A 19,127-nucleotide genomic window follows, 5' to 3' on the forward strand; every position below is an offset into this window, starting at 1 on the left:
GGGGAAATGAGGTAACTGCGCTGGCATTGTGCTGCATCACGGTAGGCGGTCGAAGACCGCAGCGCAAATCAGCATTGGTTATCATTGGGCCCTATGGGTTCCAGGAGCCAATGACGATGTACGCCGGGGGTGACAGTACGCACCACCATGGACGTGACCGCCATTTTCTATCTGTTCACTCACTTGATACCTGACCTTCAATAGGAGAGGACCTACACTGCAAGTGCTGCTGTGACCTGACTCTGGAAGCGACAATGGCTACGGTGTCTGGGGAAAGGGCCCCTGCCTTCACTGCGGAGGAGTTGGAGAAACTGGTGGATGGGGTCCTCCCCCAGTACACGTTATTCTACGGTCCTCCAGACAAACAGGTGAGTATGCTGTGAGCATGATGTGTGGGCAATGCCTGTTTGAAGTGGTTTAGATGTAATCCACATGTTGTGGGGTGCTAAGGCGTCCTGACCTGAATGCTGCATGAGAGGTGGTCAGTGTATGTGCGTCAGGGCATGGGTGACAACCGGTGTCAATTAGTATGACAGTCCAGATGGGTGGGTAATTACATTTTCCACTGTCTTTTCCCCCTAGGTCAGCGCCCACCAGAAAAAGGGTATTTGGCGTGCCGTCGCCAAGGAGGTGAAGACCCTGGGGGTCTATCACAGGTGGAGCACCCACTGCCGCAAGAGATGGGAGGACCTGGGCCTCTGGACCAAGGAGACGGCGGACGCCCAGCTGGGGATGGCCTCCCAAGGTGGAAGGCGTGCCCGTCGCACCATGACCCCCCTGATGTACCGGATCCTGCTGCTGGCATGTCCTGAGTTGGATGGGCACTTGAGGGCATCACAGCAGCCACAAGGTTGTGAGTACAGTCTCATTCAGCTTACTCTGCACGCTTTATAAGGTTTCTGGGTGGGGGAAGTGGGCTGTGGGTTCCCCTAGGCCATGGCAAATGTGCCAGGGTAGATCCATTGTTTGGCAGGCTCAGTGGCACTCCAAACCCAAAAGTGGTAGTGGCCCTCTACACCTAGTCAGGCTCCTGTGGGTTCCAGGTGTGCATCAAATGGGTCTAGGCACAGTCCCCTATGGGCATGTGCTTTTCCCCTGAACTGTTAGTTCATGGGCTAGTGCATAGGGCTGCTCCCTGTGTGTTGTGACTGCCAACGGTGGTGTTGTTGCAGGCATTGACCATATGTCTCTTCTGTCTTTCCTCCCCTTTTTGTTTTGTCACCCTGTCCTTGTGTGCATTAGCATCATCTGGTGGAGGAGCATTGAAACCGGCGCAGGAGGGAGCTGCAACCCACATGGCCGAGGCAGGTGAATATATGGAGCCTGAAGGCACCAGTGGGACGGAGGGCAAGGGTAGCTCTATGACGGGGACAGGAGGAGACACCAGCGACAGCGACTCCTCCTCTGATGGTAGCTCCCATCACCTGTGTGCCCACTGCATCAACAGGTACAGCTGCAACCCCCTCTACCAGCATCGCCCTCCTAGCAGCCCCTCAGCCTGTTTCCCGTGCCCGCTCACCCAGGAGGGTGGGCATCTCCTTCGCCCCAGCCACCTCAGGCCCTGCCCCAGTCAGCCCTGCTGCACTCAGTGAGTAGGCTATTGACCTCCTGAGATCCTTCACTGTTGGGTAATCAACCATTTTGAATGCCATGCAGGGTGTTGAAAGGCATTTGCAGCAAACAAATGCGTACCTGGAGGGCATTCATTCTGGCGTGGCAGCCCAACAGAGAGCATTTCAGGCTCTGGCCTCAGCACTAATGGCAGCTTTTGTCCCTGTGTCCAGCCTCCCCCCTCCATATTCCACTACCCAGACCCAATTCCCTCTACCTCAGCCTATCCCAAGCACACCATCAGACCAGCAGGCACACTCATCAACACACAAGAGTGGACACCTTCCCCCACCACACATCCCACAGGCACTCACACAAGCACCATCCCCATGCAGACAAGCCAACATCCACTGCCTCCACTGTGTACCCCCTCCACGTCCCCCTCCACCCTAACAGTCTCATCTCCACTCACACCTGCATGCACTACATCCTCAGCCACTACCTCCATCACCAGCACGCCCATCACCACACACCGTTCACGTGCAATCACCACCCCCACTACCATTCACACGTCCCCTGTGTCCTCTGCCAGTGTGTCTATGAGCCCTCTGCTCAAACTACACAAACGCAGGCACACACCCACTCAACAGCCATCCACCTCACAACCGCCTCCAGCCCATGCACCCTCACCCCAATTCAGCAGACATACACCTCCTTCAACCACTACCTCCACTCCCAAACCCCCTCCATCCTCCCGTCAGAGTGTGTCTAAAAAACTTTTCCTGGCTAACATGGACCTCTTCCCTACACCTCTCCCCCATCCTTCCCCTAGGGCCAGAATGTCCAGATCCCAGCCCAGCACCTCAGCCACGAAATCATTGAGGAGTGTCATCCCTGCAAGTCCAGTAACATTGCAGGCGGCACCATCAGGGCTGCCGGTGTGCCACCTAGTGAGGCCAGGGATCACCCTATTCCACCACCTGCCAAGGTGAAGAAGGGGCCCACATGCCATAGGGAAAAGCCGCACCAACCACCCAGCAAGGCCTCATCCACGACAAAAGAGAACAGTGCCAAGGTCCCAGCAGCGACTTCCAAGGTGGGTAAGGGACACAAGGTTAAAGGAAAGTCAGCTCAGGGCACGGAGCCTCCGAGTGAGGGACTGGTGTCACCCCTTCTGCCAAACAGAACAGCAACCTGTACGGCAGTGGTCAACGCCGCAACCACCGCCACCTGCACTGCCACCTGCACCGCCACCTGCACTGCCACCTGCACCTCCACCTGCACACCTCCTGCCTCTGCAACAGTCCCCAGCATCATCCCCAGTGGGCAGCCGTCTGAGGCTGCAGGAGACGTCCTGCTTTCTCCCTCCACAGGTGCTGACACATGCACTACCGGCAGCATCTCACCACAGACACCGTTGCAACCACTGCCACCTGCCCCGCGACAGTGCCACCACAGACGATATGAACATCATTCCCAATGGGCAGCCTTCTGAGGACTGCAGGAGATGTCCTGGACCGTGCACAGACTACATGAGGCACCACAACCAGCACTGTTAATACCAGCAGTTGGCAGGCATAGTCGCCGCAGGATGGAGTGTGTCTCTGCCTCCATGTAGTATCATGCTACCTGTTCCCAGAAAATCTCATGGCACACACACCCAGGTGAGGGAATGGGAACTGTCACACACCTTGTGCAGCACTCTAGGCACCATGGCCCCTCCAGAACCAGTGGAGAAAAGCATCCACTACCCCAGTCCTTGGCAGAATGAAGCACTCTGGGCACAAAGCCCCCTCCAGAACCAGTGGAGAAAAGCATCCACTACCTCAGTCCTTGGCAGGATGAAGCACACTGGGCACACAGCCCCCTCCAGAACCAGTGGAGATATGCATCCACTATCACTTTCCTTGGCAGGATGAGGCACACTGGGCACTAAGCCCTCTCCAGCACCAGTGGAACATATCACCCACTTGAGAGACTGCAGCTTTGCACTCCCCAGGACTAATCAGTGGGCAAACCACCCACTTGAACCACTTGTGAGACTGTGGCTTTGCACTCCCCAGAACCAATCAGTGGGCAAAACACCCACTTGAGAGACTTGTGAGACTGTACCTTTGCACTCCCCAGGACCAATCAATGGGCAAACCACCCACTTGAGTGACTTGTGAGACTGTGGCTTTGCACTCCCCAGGACCAATTAGTGGGCAACTCACCCACTTGAGAGACTTGTGAGACTGTGGCTTTGCACTCCCCAGGACCAATCATTGGGCATGGAGCCTCCTCGTGGAGCAGTGGCATCGTCCCTTCATCCGGCTGAGGTGCCCCCCTTCCCTCCTCCCTGAGGTGCCTGTTTATTTTCGACTTGATGCCCCTGTAGTGTTCTCTCCTTTTTAGGCAGGTATCATATGTGGGCTTCGCCCATGCATTTTAGGACCACTGGTCCGCAGACAATGAATGGAACACAATCCGGACTTGTGTAGCTGCTGTACATATTTGTGTATTTTGATCTTTTACAGACCTGTTTCCCTATCTGGATTTTCGATGATTACACTTGTTACAATCATTTAATTTTGTCCTTGTGTTCTTCCAGGGGGTGACAGGGTGTAAATGTAATGTTGATGCATGTATTTGTGTGTCTGGTGTTGGGGGTGAGGGTGGGGGTGTTGCATGCTGCGTGTGTGTGTCACTCTCTTTTTCCTCCCCCCTCCCCTGTGTGCTAGGTGCAGTATTCACCGTGGCCGCTGCCGACTTTGATGTTCCTGATTAGAGGAGGTAAACCAACATTGGTAACACCTGTAACTCGGGCTCCATGGCGTTCTGGTTCCTCGTTGGATGTCAAAAGGTGAGTGGTTTCCTTTCTGTGTTCTGTTTCCGCTGTGCTTTTGATGGTGTTGGTACCGCCCCAGAACAGCTTGTGGATTGGTGCCTTATAATACAGTGGTCGGTACATTGTCTTCCGCCTGTCTGTTGGCGGTTACCGCTGCAGTGTTTGTTTTTACCGCCATGGCGGTCGGAGTGTTAAAGTGGCTGTCTGTGTTGGCGGTTTCCGCCATGGTTGTGATTCCATTTTTTTGCCGCCGGCCTGTTGGTGGTATTACCGCCGCTTTAACACCGACTGCCAGGGTTGTAATGAGGGCCAGAGTTTGTTGTTCGGTACTACTCAGAATGGACAGCATTTCTGTGGTTCGTTCCATCAACCATCTGGGAGGCACAAAATCCAAACCTTTAGCGGAACTAGCATAAGGGTTTTGGGAGTTTTATCTTCAAAACAGAATCTCTGTCCAAGCAGAGTATTTGCTGGGCAATCTCAATTTGGTAGCAGATTGGCATTCTCGCCACTTCCGGGACTCCAGCGATTGGAAGCTCGACATCCAGGTGTTCAAGACCATACTCCACAAATGGGGTCCTTTCCACATAGATCTTTTTGCGTCCCGTCTCAATGCACAACTTCCACAGTTCTTCAGTTGGCGCCCGGATCCACTAGCTCTTGCCTCCCATGTGTTTTCTCAGGATTGGTCATCGTCCCTCAACTACGCCTTCCCTCTTTTCATCATGATTTCCAGAGTACTGGCGCAGGTCAGACGTCAACAGGCCACTTTAGTTCTCACAACTCCATTATGGCATTCCCAGGTGTGGTTCCCTACTCTCCTGGAACTCTCAATCGACTCTCCGTTCTTAATTCTCTCGTTTCCAGATCTCTTGACAAACCCTCATCAGCCTCCACCACAGCCTGATACTTCAGAATGTCCTTTCCCTTTCAGCTTGGGAAAATATTGGGGAATCCCAATCTCTCCTACCTATTTCGGCAGAAGCTTCAAACTTCATCGACCTGGCACGTGCTCCAGGAACAAAGAAAGCATATAGATCAGCTTGGTCTCTCTGGCATAGCTGGTCTGTGGGAAAACACGTTGATCCCTTTACAACTGATGTAACTCTGATTGTCAATTTACTGGCTGCAGAGGCCAGTAAAGGTAAGTCCTTTCATACTATCAACCTGTACAGATCCGCGATCTCATCTTCCCACTCTTACACCCAGGGAAAACCGGTTGGAGAGCATCCGTTGGTTTGCTGCCTTTTAAAGGGAGTACATTTTTCCAATCCTCCAAAACCTAAATACAGTTCATTGCGGGATGTTAATGCTGTATTGAACCTTTTTGTTTCCTGGCCAGACAATTCAATGTTATCTTTAAAACAACTATCTGCTAAACTCACCACCCTTTTGTGCCTTGTTTCTTTCAAACACTTATCTGATGTTAGAGCTTTAGATATCACGGCTCTTCAATTTACACCATCAGGTGTTCTTTTAATGTGTATAGACGTACTAAGACTAATCTTTCATCAGTTTTCTATCCCTTTTTTTTCCTGATCACCCTAAGTTATGTGTAGGCCAATGTTTCAAAGTCTACAAACAACAGAAAGCCGGTTTGAGAATCTCCTCTGCATCCCAACTCCTCATTTCCTTCAGAAAACCTTTTAATTCTGTGTCCTCTCCCACTTTGGCTCGTTGGGTCCTTTGGATTATGTCCCTTGCTGCTATAGATACCTCCACCTTCGGTGCCCATTCAGCTAGTGGAGACATGGCATCCAAAGCGTTCTGGGCTGGTTCTCACCTTGAGGATATTCTCAGATTGGCTGACTGGTCTAATGATAATGTTTTTTGAGTTTTTTACTGTAACCAATACAACATGCCTCATTAAATGTTATTGATGCGCTTTGAAATAGCATAATAGGAGCCTCCAGTCTTACCATAAAATGTAGATTTTCCTAGTAGATTATGAAGGAAAGTCTTAATTTTATTAAAGACATGGAGGCGAGTATATCCCGTCTCTACAAATGCCGGCGCTCTTGTTTTATTTCCCTCCCGTCCAGTATCTTCAACGACTCAACAGACCTCTTCTTAGAGATCCTTTCCTCAATCCTCCACCTACAAGGAATCCAACCTCACCTGCTCTCGGGAACATTCAGCTTTCAAATCCACAGAGACTTCCGGACTTTGTTTCTGGACTTTTGTTTATTCTACAAGAGATTTTATCGATTTGTATGGCAATTTATATTTGCTGTTCCATTATTCAGTTATTTGTCACTTATTAATCCCGCACAGGAAAAGAGGGCTGTTCTCAGTAAAGACAGGTATTATTAGGACTACTTGACTTGACAGTCATTGGTGCATTACATTGAACTACCTTTTGTTTCCCATTGGCTACTTTTGTTCGCCTTATAGGATCGGTAGTTTTATTCTTGACTGCAGCTGCTGTTTGAAATAAAGAAAAGACTAAGCATAATACTCGCCTCCTATCTTTAATAAAATTAAGACTTTCCTTCAAAATCTACTAGGAAAATCTACATTCAACATTATAATATGGAGGAACTTTTGAGTCCTCTATTCAATTCAACATATCATTAATTTTTAAAACCTTTGCACGGCGGCACAGCCAGCAAACAGTGGCAAGAGATCTTTAGTCAATATTAATGCTCTGCCAGTGAGGCTCGGTCCTCAAAGTCTACTGATTTTTGTTTTTTTGTTTTTTTTTTGTTTTAAATAAACTTCTGTTTACTTTCGAGTTCACTTGTCTGCTGGAATCTGTAATACTTAAGACACTCTAGCAAGGAAACGTACACCATCTGCAATGTGATAACACTCTTTTACTATATTTACAAATCACTAGGCATAGTAACACGTCTACCGACCTATTTTAAATATAACAGCGAGAAACCTTTTTGTTACTAGAGTAACGGCTTGACAGCACATCACAGGATCGCAGGAGTTAAATACAACTAAATAACAGATACTCGTTTAGAGCACACTTGGTACAAGCTTGGTGATGCAGCCATAATTTATATCAGTGCTTACATGTGTGCGAATCTGAGTCCTTTAAACAGGTTTGACTGTATATAACAATGAAGCACTCCTTACTCATGCTTAATCATTCTAATGACTATGAATGTTTTTTGTCTTGCACAAAGCTCGGTTATTCACCTCACCTTCACCATACCTTGATTGCAGTTAAATTCATTATCAGTGCCCTCGATCTCAAATGATGCCTAGCTATTCCAATGAGTTCTAATCAAATCCTCAAGTTTAGCCGGCATTTTACTTTCAAGGTCGCTCATTCCAACTGTCTCAGGCCGGAAACCATGTGAACAATCTCAATGGCAGTCCAGCACATAATGGAACTGAGTCCACAGTGTGAAAAATACTTCTTACAATATCCAGGAATGTTTGCGGTGCCTACTCGACTACACCGTATGAGGACTTGAATTGTCCTCTGATAACCTGAAGGCACCCTGTCAAGTTTTCTACGAGAATCGGAAAAAGTATTCCGCTTTTTTTTCAATTATCTCAAACAACTATTAACAGCTTTAGAATGTGATAATGGTCTAGTCAATTTGATTTTTTTCTCCTAATTAAAAAAAAATTGTCTTTTTTTTAACTGTACGGAATGATGCATGCATTGTTCTCATCAACATAAATATAGTCGCCTGTAAACCAGAATGTTCAATGTCATATATGTACATATATATATTTAAATAAGCATCTACATATGAAGGGCCAGATTCAAGAGAAAATGAAGGTGTGTGTCGCTGCGCCAAATTTGACAGTGTCGCGCACTCTCATTTTCACAATGCAGGGATGCGCCATATTTTATAGAATACAGAGCACTACTGTGTTGCCCCTTGCGCTGACGCTGAATTTTCTGTTGTGCGCCAACGCAGCAACCCTTGCACCATTGTGCAAGGATGGCTGCGTTGAGAGAGAGATTGTTTTTGTGCAGTAAGGTATACCTTCCTGCACAAAAATAATCTGTAATGGCGATTTGCTCTTTCTATGCAGCACACATAAAAAGAGCAAAAAACGAGGAGAAATGAAACACCTGGAGTGGCATTAGATTTTTGCTCTGCCTCAGGTTTACGAAAACTCGTAAATCTAGGACAGTGTCAAATTGCAATGGGTGTTGCTCTGCACGCACCAGCAACACCCATTGCACGCCCCTTCCATACAAAGAGCTGCGTGTGAAGGGGCCGTATTTACAAGGTGGCATTAAGCCACAAAAAGTGGCTAAACGCCACCTTGTAAATACAGTGCAGTGCATAGCGCCACTACAGCGTCACTAATAGTAACGTTCCGGTGCTGCTAGGGGCTCCTAAATATGCCCCTAAATTTTAAACGTCACTGCAAGAGACAAGGTCCAAAACTGTGAAATTGTTTAGATACCTACTAAAATCAAATCCCAATTACATTGGATTCAGGAGACTCTTCAATACAGAACTAGTTAAACTCCCTTTTAAAGGATCTCCACGGCAACTAGAGTTTGTGACTGCAGAAAATCAGCGGAAAGTACCTACCCAAATCATTGGAAACATTTCTCCCTTACCTCCCCTTTCTTTCAAGATGGGAGAGTGTTTTTTTTTGCTTCTTGTTTTCAGAAGGAACCAAAATTTAACATGTTTTGCAATGAATAAATACAAACTAATCTTTCGATATGATGAAATCCGTGTTCTGGTAAATTACACAACATAGAAATAAATTCGCCTGTAAAGCTATTTTTTTAAAAATAAATATGATTCCCAAAACCTACGTAGATATACATGCTGCATTTAGTGACAATAAATATTGGTTATTAATTGTGACTATGATATCTGCAAATATGGTGTTGTTTTGTATATTATACACTTTACTACTCTGCCCTTATATGTGTTTTATTTAAAGGCTCGCGCTCCCTATATAGATCTTAATGTGTCACCGGCCCAACAGATGGAATAAGCAGCATAGCGAAGTGGGCAAGATGAATGCCTGCAGACATGATTGGCGGATACACTAAAGTGATTTTAAAGCATCTGAATGACAGATGGTCTATAAAAAGTGCGATGTTGGTGACAAGTATGTGTTCTGAACTGCTGTAGTACCATTATAAGTAAGAACATGAATCGCAATTTGGCTCTTCTGTGTAAGCAGTACATCAAATATGCACGCTTTTAGTCTTATTCATCTCATTTGGCATACACCCAGAAGTGTATTATTATTCTGGATGGAGTTATCGAAAGCAAATCCAGATATGTTTCAGATGGGGCCACAACAAAACACAAAAATAACAATATTCTTGTAATGTAATGGGCAAATGGCCACACTAACCTGACTCATAATAATAACCTAAAACAGTGGTTTCCAGCCTTTTGACCTCTATGGACCCCGACTTTATCAGTACTGGAACCCGGGGATCGCCACTGAATAATTATTGAAATCTGGGGACCCCCGCCCAATGAGTCATTACTGAAAGCTGGGGACCTAATCTGTTAATTCTATGAAATTTCCAAAACAGCCACAGACCCCCCGAGGAGGCTTCGTGGACCTCCATGTGTCCTCAGACCACAACTTGGAAATCACAGACCTAAAAAATAGTGGACCTTAGGTGTCTGTTACAAAGTTGCATCCTCCTTGTTCTGGTATTCAAAGTAAGTTTATTGGATAGACACCAACCGAAGCAGGCAGCTTCCATCAAGCAACAACAATCTGGCACACAGAACCCAGAGTTACTGGAGTTCTCAGTCCTCCTAGGGTTCTGTTGCCGTAACATTGCAGAAGAACATAACAGTAGAACATAGCACATCCCCCTTCTCCCACAGATGCAACAAGCCTAGTGCATAACTATAATAAAAATAAATGAAAGAGCATTCAAGGGAACATAACTGTTGATTCTACACCAGCACCTTATATGCTAGAGTTTCATAAGATTATAAATAATATTGTTGGAATTTATAACCGCAAAAATACAGAATTAGGATACATAATCCTTCAACCATCCAGGATTTTAGCGTACTCTGATACCTCTATCTGCATAGGTTGGAAATTCAGACTCAAATCTACTTTGTTGGTTTGCCAGGACCATGACATTATCAGCACTGGCAGGACATTTCCATTTCACAATCCGAGACATATCTCACACATCATTGTTTTCTAATACCACAACATTCCTTTTCACTTCTTTAATTCGGAAAGGACCCATGAACGCAGATCTTCCTTTCTTCCAAAAACCAGGTTTCTTCACCAACACCAAATCACCAACCACCCATTTAACTCCAGAAACACCATGTTTATCATCAAACCATGACTTATTCTGGCGTTGATATGTTCTTCTAAGGTTAGGTCCTTTGGACAATTCCTCATCCCATTGTTCCAACTGCAAAATTTCCCCCATCCATGCTGGATTAATTTTTGTACAACCAACTCTGCCTCTCAAACTACAAAAAGGAGAAACCTTGTGTAGGAAGGTAGCCTCTTTCTAGCCTTGTTAGGCCCACTTTTGGCCTGTTTGTGAGTATATGTCAGGGTTTTTTTACTATCTCATCGGGATCCTGCTAGCCAGGACCCCAGTGCTCATAGTGGAAACCCTATTTGTCAGTGTGTTTGATATGTGTGACTGTAACCCTGCTAGCCAGGACCCCAGTGCTCATGGTTTGTGGCCTATATTTGTTCCCTGTGTGGTGCCTAACTGTATCACTGAGGCTCTGCTAACCAGAACCTCAATGTTTATGCTCTCTCTGCTTTTAAAATTGTCACTGCAGGCTAGTGACTAATTTTACCAATTCTGATTGGCACATTGAAACACCCTTATAATTCCCTAGTATATGGTACCTAGTACCCAGGGTATTGGGGTTCCAGGAGATCCCTATGGGCTGCAGCATTTCTTTTGCCACCCATAGGGAGCTCAGACAATTCTTACACAGGACTGCCACTGCAGCCTGAGTGAAATAACATCCACGTTATTTCACAGCCATTTTACACTGCACTTAAGTATCTCATAACTCACCTATATGTCTAACCCTCACTTAGTGAAGGGCAATTTCCCCGGACTTTGTGAGTGCGGGGACACCATTACACGTGTGCACTACATATAGGTCTATGCCTATATGTAGCTTCACAATGGTAACTCTGAACATGGCCATGTAACATGTCTAGGATCATGGAATTGTCACCCCATATTGGGGGGACAATTCCATGCAACCCCGGGTCTCCAGCATAGAGTCCGGGTACTGCCAAACTAACTTTCTGGGGTCTCCTCTGCAGCTACCGCCACTGCCAACCCTCAGACAGACTTCTGCCCCCCTGGGGCTTGGGCAGCTCATTCCCAGGAAGGCAGAACAAAGGATTTCCTCTGAGAGACGGTGTTACACCCTCTCCCTTTGGAAATAGGTGTGAAGGGCCTGGGAGGAGTAGCCTCTCCTGGCCTCTGGAAATGCTTTGAAGGGCACAGATGGTGCCCTCCTTGCATAAGCCAGTCTACACCGGTTCAGGGATCCCCCCAGCACTGCTCTGGCACAAACTGGAAAAAGGAAAGGGGAGTGACCACTCCCCTGATCAGCACCTCCCAGGGGAGTTGCCCAGAGCTCCTCCAGTGTGTCCCAGACCTCTGCCATCTTGGATGCAGAGGTGTGAGGGCACAATGGACTCTGAGTGGCCAGTGCCAGCAGGTGACATCAGAGACCCCTCCTGATAGGTGCTTACTTTTCTCTGTAGCCAATCCTCCTCTGAGGGCTATTTAGGGTCTCTCCTCTGGGTATCTCACCAGATATCGAATGCAAGAGCTCACCAGAGTTCCTCTGCCCTTACGTCTTTGACTTCTGCCAAGGATCGACCGCTGATTGCTCCAGGATGTCTGCATAACCGCAACAAAGTAGCAAGAAGACTACAGCAACATTGTAGCACCTCATCCTGCCGGCTTTCTCGACTGTTTCCTGGTGGTGCATGCTCTGAGGGCTGTCTGCCTTCACCCTGCACTGGAAGCCAAGAAGAAATCTCCTGTGGGTCAACGGAATCTTCCCCCTGCTAACACAGGCACCAAACTTCTGCATCACCAGTCCTCTGGGTCCCCTCTCATCCTGACGAGCGGGGTCCCTGGAACACAGGAGCTGGGTACAAGTGTCTTCGGCAGTCCAGTTGCCCTTCTGTCCAAATTTGGTGGAGGTAAGTCTTTGCCTCCCCACGCCAGACAGTAATCCTGTGTACTGCGTGAACTGCAGCTGCTCAGGCTTCTGTGTACTTTTGCAAGACTTCCTTTCTGCACAGCCTAGCCCAGGTTCCCAGCACTCCGTCCTGCATTTCCCAACTCACTGAGTTGGACTCTGACATCATGGGCCCCTCTTTTGTGACTCTGAGTCGACCACTGTCCTCAGATCTTCTAAGTGCCTGTTCAGGTACTTCTGCGGGTGCTGCCTGCTTCTGCATGGGCTCTTTGTATTGCTGAGTGTCCCCTCTGTCTCCTCCTCCAAGGGGCGACCTCCTGGTCCTTCCTGAGCCCTGGCAGCACCCAAAAACTACAACCGCAACTCTTGCAGCTAGCAAGGCTTGTTTGTGGTTTTTCTGCGTGAAAACAACTCTGCATCATCCAGCACACCGTGGGACATATTCTGACCAAAGGAGAAGTTCCTGACACCTTCCGTTGTTGCAGAATCTTTGGCTTCCTCCACCCAGAGGCAGCCCTTTTGCACCTTCATCCGGGATTTAGTGGACTCATGCCCCCCTGGACACTTGCGTGACTCTTGGACTTGGTCCCCTTCCTTTACAGGTCCTCAGGTCCAGGAATCCATCTTCAGTATTTTGCAGTCAGTTGTTGTCCTTGCAGAATCCCCTATCTCGACTTTACTGTCTTTCTGGGTTAGTAGGGTAACTTTACTCCTACTTTTCAGGGTCTTGGGGTGGGGTATCTTGGACACCCTTAGTGTTTTCTGACACTCCCAGCAACCCTCTACACACTACACTAGGTCTGGGGTCCATCCGTGGTTCGCATTCCACTTTTGGAGTATATGGTTTGTGTTGCCCCTAGGCCTAATTCTCTCTATTGCATTTTATTGTGTTCTACATTGTTTGCCCTACTTTTCTAACTGTTACTTACCTGATTTTGGTTTGTGTCTATATATTTTGGGTATACTACTCACCTCCTAAGGGAGTATATCCTCTGAAATACTTCTGGCATATTGTCACTAAAATAAAGTACCTTTATTTTTAGTAACTCTGAGTATTGTGTTTTCCTATGATATAGTGCTATATGATATAAGTGGTATAGTAGGAGCTTTGCATGTCTCCTAGTTCAGCCTAAGCTGCTCTGCTATAGCTACCTCTATCAGCCTAAGCTGCTAGAACACCTCTATTCTACTTGTAGGAAAGTCTGCCTTTTTGCCCTGGTCACCCCCACACTTTTTGGACAGGTACTGGTGGTTACTGACTCTTGGCTGTGCCCTGGGTACTGCTTACCAGTCCCAGGGCCAGTGCTCTGTGTAAAGTGGATATGCAAATTAGGCTAATTTTAATTGGCTAAGATAACCTACCTATAAGTCCCTAGTATATGGTAGGGCATGTAGGTTTAGGGACCACAGCATAGGTAGTGCACTCATAGGTGCACTGCTGAGGTTCCCAGTGTCATTTTAAAGGCAGGCCTGCCTTGCTGGCTGCTTTTAAATTCAAGTTATATGCACATTCGACTTTGGAAATAAACGTAGTTCCAAATGCTTAAACTACCTTATTTTTACATATAAGTCACCCCTAAGGTGTGCCCTATGTGCCCCTAGGGCTGGGTGCCATGTAACTATAAGCAGGGACCTTATAAAAGTCGTTTTTATAAGCCCTGGTGAGGTAAAAACAGCCAAATTCATTTTTCCCTAATTGTAGTGAATGGCCTTCCTAGGCTAGAATGGGAAGACTTTATTTTAATTTTTAAAGTCCCCTTAAATGACAGATACAAAGAGTTTGGTATCAAATTAATTGTCATAATAAATCTCACAACTTCCTGTTGTGGGATTTAATATAACTTGTTTAGGTAAAGAGTTTTAAACTTTACCTGAAAAGTTGCCAATTTCAGCCCTGCATTGTTTTTGCTGCTGTGCTCTGATTGGCCAGCCTCTGGCAGCCTGGCCAGGCTGACTTGATGAGGTGTGAAGTGGCCTGGCTTCACAGAAAGAGATGTGCCTGTGGGAGGGAATTTCCCCTCAGCAGATGGTGAGGCAGGAAGGGGGTGGGCTCAGCCAAAAGTAACCTCCAAAAAACAGATTCAGCCATGATGGATTTTTGAAGAATGTTGCCTCCTGGGATTAATTTTTGCCATACTTCCCAGGAAGTGGTCATCACACGAGGAAGGACCCGGCACCTGATTGGAGAATCAGGACCCCCGTTTTTCACCCAGGAGCAAGGATAAAACTGGCAGACCTGTACCCACACCTGAGATCCCCATCAGATTCCAACAAGGAAGAACCAAAGGAGAAGAAGGACTGCCCAGTTGGACCCCTGGCCTGCACCTGGAACCTGCGCTCAGAAGGACTGCACCAGCTGCAGACTTGGGCTTCACCACAAGAAGGAATTTGCCTGGCATTAAATGGTTCAAGGAGAGACTCCCTGTTTGCTACAGGTGAAAAATTGCTAACCAGAGTCCCCTGCACCAACTCCTGAAGAAATCAACCAGCTGACCACTGCCCAGTGGCCAAAAAGGAGTTTGTGCCAGGTGCATTGTGGGAGTTGTAGTTCACAACCTAAGGATCATCTCAGAGCATCTGGACCCTTGGGGTGAGCTGTGGACCCCAAATGAACCTTAAAAGAACATCTGGGAGAAGCCCCAGAAGTTTGGAGAAGTTTTGAGAACTTTTGAAAAAAAGCTTCATAGAGGGACCAACCCGCCACAGCAACTCTAGCCGGCTTGCCTCAACCGCGACCCGGCCTGATTTGCAGGTTCATCCCAGTAAAGAAAATCTCCAAAAAAGAGACTACGTCCGAAGGTAAAAAGTTGACCGGGACCTCCCAGCCAGCGTCTCCTAGGAGGCCTCCAAGGACGTCAGATCAAGATCCAGGTTTACCCCTGTCGAATGATTTTCACCTCGAAAAAATGACTAAGTCCAAAGGTAAAAATCTCCACCGAGGGCTCCCGCGACGAGTATCTGGAGAAGAGTTCCAGGAGGTCGGATTGGACTGGCAGATTCGTCCCTCTGAAGAAAATCTTCAGAAAAGAGACTAATTCCGAAGGTAAACTTTTGACCAAGGCCTCCTGCGAGCTGTAGCCGAGCAGGGCTCCATCGCGGTCGGCCTTAAACTTTGACTTTGCCCCAGTCGAGGTGCAACCAGATGACCCGATTGGCGCTTTTTGTTTCTAGGTGCTAAAAAAACAATAATTCTTTAAAAATTCATATCTCCGGTTCCCCTTATCGGATTTTATTCGTTATTGCGTCATTTTAATGATAAAAATGTAATCTTATAAAGTGGTATTGGATTTTTAAACTGTTTCCTGTGTTTCATTTAATTACTGTTTTGTGATATTTGAATGCTTTCCACTCTGTTTCCTAAGTTAAGCCTTCTCGCTCGTTGCCAAGCTCCGAAGGGTTGAGCTGGGTTTAACTTACTGAGACCTAACTGGACCTAAGTGGAGGTTAGTGGCCTATTGCTAAGTGTAGGTACCTAACTGTCCTTACCAATAGCCCATTTTCCAGCATTTTTTGGTGCGCTGTGGAGGGATCCTGTACTTGTGTTCAGTATCACATTACAGTTTTAAGTAAAACAAATTAAAAATCCTTTAAATTGTCCTAGTGCAAAAAGTGTTTTTAATTTGGATTAATTTCAATTATTGAATTTTTGTGATTTTTTAAAATTCTTGTTTCCAATTTTTGCAAAAAGTTTTTGTTGACACAAAACTAGGGAACCATGGAGCTTGATCTGGCTAGCCTACCCACACTGACAGTAGTCCAGCTTCCGGGGTTGTGTACTGAAAGAGGGTTGCCTGCAACCACTGACCTCAGGAAACATGTCCTGATCAAATCCCTGACAGCATGGGCTGAGGTCCAAGAGGTAGACTCAGAGGAAGCTCCAGAGGAGGAAGAAGTAGGGGAGGATGCTAGCTCCAACCACTCAGGGAAGGGAGGGCATCTGAGCCTAAGTGAGGAGGAGGAAGACCAGTCCTCCCTACACACAGTCACTAGGGTCATAACCAAAGCTAGTTGGGGGAAGAGGGTTCCTTCAGGAGGAGAGAACCTGTCCCTCAAGGAAAGAGAGCTCGAGGTCAAGCTAGCATTTATAGCTTTGGAAGCCAAGAAGCTGGCCCTAGAAGAGAAAAAGTGGGCAAGGAAAGAGAAAAGAGATGGTGGCAGCGACAGAGAAGCTGAGGTGTCCATGGGTGGGGGTTTTTGCCATAGATTACCCAAGGGGGTGGGTCCTGCCTATGTAGAGGGGATTGACATAGATAAGTGGCTGGGGGCCTTTGAGAGGGCCCTCCAGATGAGGAGAGTCAAGCCTCAGTACTGGGGTTCACTTCTTTGGGAGTTGGTCCCCAACTCTGAGAGGCATAGGCTCCTAACCTTGAGGGGGGACGAGGCAGATTCATACCCCAGTATGAAGAGATGCTTGACTAAAAAGTTTGGTCTGACCCCAGAGCAGTATAGGCTCAAGTAGCACCCAAAAGACAGGCACCCAGTCCTGGGTGGACTTTGTGGTCATCTCAGTAAAAGCACTAGAAGGCTGGATACAGGGCAATAAGGTAAGTACCTTTGAGGGGCTGTGCAATTTGATTATGAGAGAGTACATTCTAACCAATTGTGTCCAAGAGAAGCTCCGCCAGTATCTATTTGACTCTAAGTTGACCAACCCCAGAGAACTGGGGGAGGCAGCAGATGACTGGTTAAGAACTAGGGTTAACCAGAAACCCCCAGGAGGTGATCAGAAAAAGGGAGGATATGGTTCTTCTCAGGGGAGGAACCAAGGGAAAGATGACAAAAAGCCCAAGGAGTCCTCACAAGAGTCCCCAAAAACTTCTCAGGGTGGGGGAGCCCCGATCCATTCCACTTCCAAGGGGAAAGGGTATCAGGGGAAGAATTATGAGCCTGTTAAAGCAGGAAAGTTTCAGTAGCTTGCTAAGGCCGGCTAGTGTTTTGAGTGTCATCAACCTGGACACAAAAGAAGACATGCTATCTGCTCCAAGAAGCCCCCCACTGGTGGGCAATCCCAGGGGATTGCTAGTGTGGGGTTGGGGGTGGAAGTTGGCTCAGGGCTGGGATCAGGGTACACAGAGGTCACCTTAGTGTCTGTGGGTGGGGTGGACATTGCAACTATGGCCACCTTACCTCTCAGCATGGAGAGGTATAGGCAGAGGCCTAAAGTCAATGGGACTGAGGTGGAAGCTCTGAGAGATACAGGAGCCAGTGTGACAATGGTCACAGAGAAGCTGGTTTCTCCAGAACAGGTCTTACCTGGTGTCTTCCACCAAGTAACATATGCAGATAGCAGAACCCAGCTCCATCCCATGGCCATGGTGAGCCTGGAATGGGGAGGTGTGACTGGCCCTAAGAAGGTAGCTGTAGCTCCTGCCCTCCCAGTAGAGTGTCTGCTGGGAAAGGATCTTGAAGCATCTGAATGGTCAGAGGTGGAGAGAAGGGTCCATGCACAGATGCTGGACCTCCCTGAATGGGTGTGTACTGTGACAAGGTCACAGGCAGCACAACAGGGAAGTGCTGGACACTTGAACCCTGGAACAATGGGCCAAGTCTCCAAGAAGAAGAGAAGGGGCACTGGGTCTGGCTTGACAGCCCCTACAAGTACAAAGGATCAGGAGGAATCCAAACCTGAGGGGGAGGATCTGACCTCTGAGGGAGGGCCACTTCCCCTGCAAGCTCTGCCTGACTTGGCAGAACTACAAGGGGCAGGTGGGCCCACCAGAGAAGAGATGTGCCAGGGACAAAGAGAGTGTCCCACTCGTGAGGGCCTAAGGCAGACTGTTGCCAGGCAAGAACAAGGGGATACCAGTGGGACCCACAAGGTTTACTGGTAGGATGGAGTTCTCTACACCGAGGCAAGGGACCCCAAACCAGGGGCAACCAGGATAGTAGTGGTCCCCCAGAAGTATAGAGAATTCCTCTTTACTTTAAGCCATGATATTCCCTTAGCTGGACATGTGGGGCAGAACCAAGACCTGGAACAGTCTGGTCAACCATTTTTATTGGCCCCAAATGTCAGAAAAAGTCAAGGAGTTTTGCAGCTCCTGTGTCACCTGCCAAGCCAGTGGCAAGACAGGGGGCAAGCCAAAGGCTCCCTTGATACCACTGCCAGTGGTTGGGACTCCCTTTGAGAGGGTGGGGATTGACATTGTTGGTCCCATGGACCCACCAACTGCCTCAGGTAACAGGTACATTTTGGTGGTTGTGGACCATGCCACCAGGTACCCTGAGGCAATACCCCTCTGGACAGTCACTGCTCCCACAGTGGCTAGGGCCCTACTTGGTGTGTTCACCAGAGTAGGATTCCCAAAGGAGGTGGTCTCAGAGAGGGGCACAAATTTTATGTCTGCCTATCTGAAAGCCATGTGGGATGAGTGTGGTGTTACTAATAAGTTCACCACCCCCTATCATCCACAGACCAATGGTCTGGTGGAAAGATTTAATAAGACCCTGAAGGGCATGATCATGGATTTGTCTGACAAACTCAGGAGGAGATGGGATGTTCTCCTCCCATGCCTGCTGTCTGCCTACAGAGAGGTGCCACAGAAGGGGGTTGGATTCAGCCCCTTTGAGTTACTGTTTGGGCACCATGTAAGAGGCCCATTGTGCTTGGTGAGAGA

This window comes from Pleurodeles waltl, chromosome 1_2 (assembly GCF_031143425.1).
Source record: "Pleurodeles waltl isolate 20211129_DDA chromosome 1_2, aPleWal1.hap1.20221129, whole genome shotgun sequence".
Classification (NCBI taxonomy): domain Eukaryota; kingdom Metazoa; phylum Chordata; class Amphibia; order Caudata; family Salamandridae; genus Pleurodeles; species Pleurodeles waltl.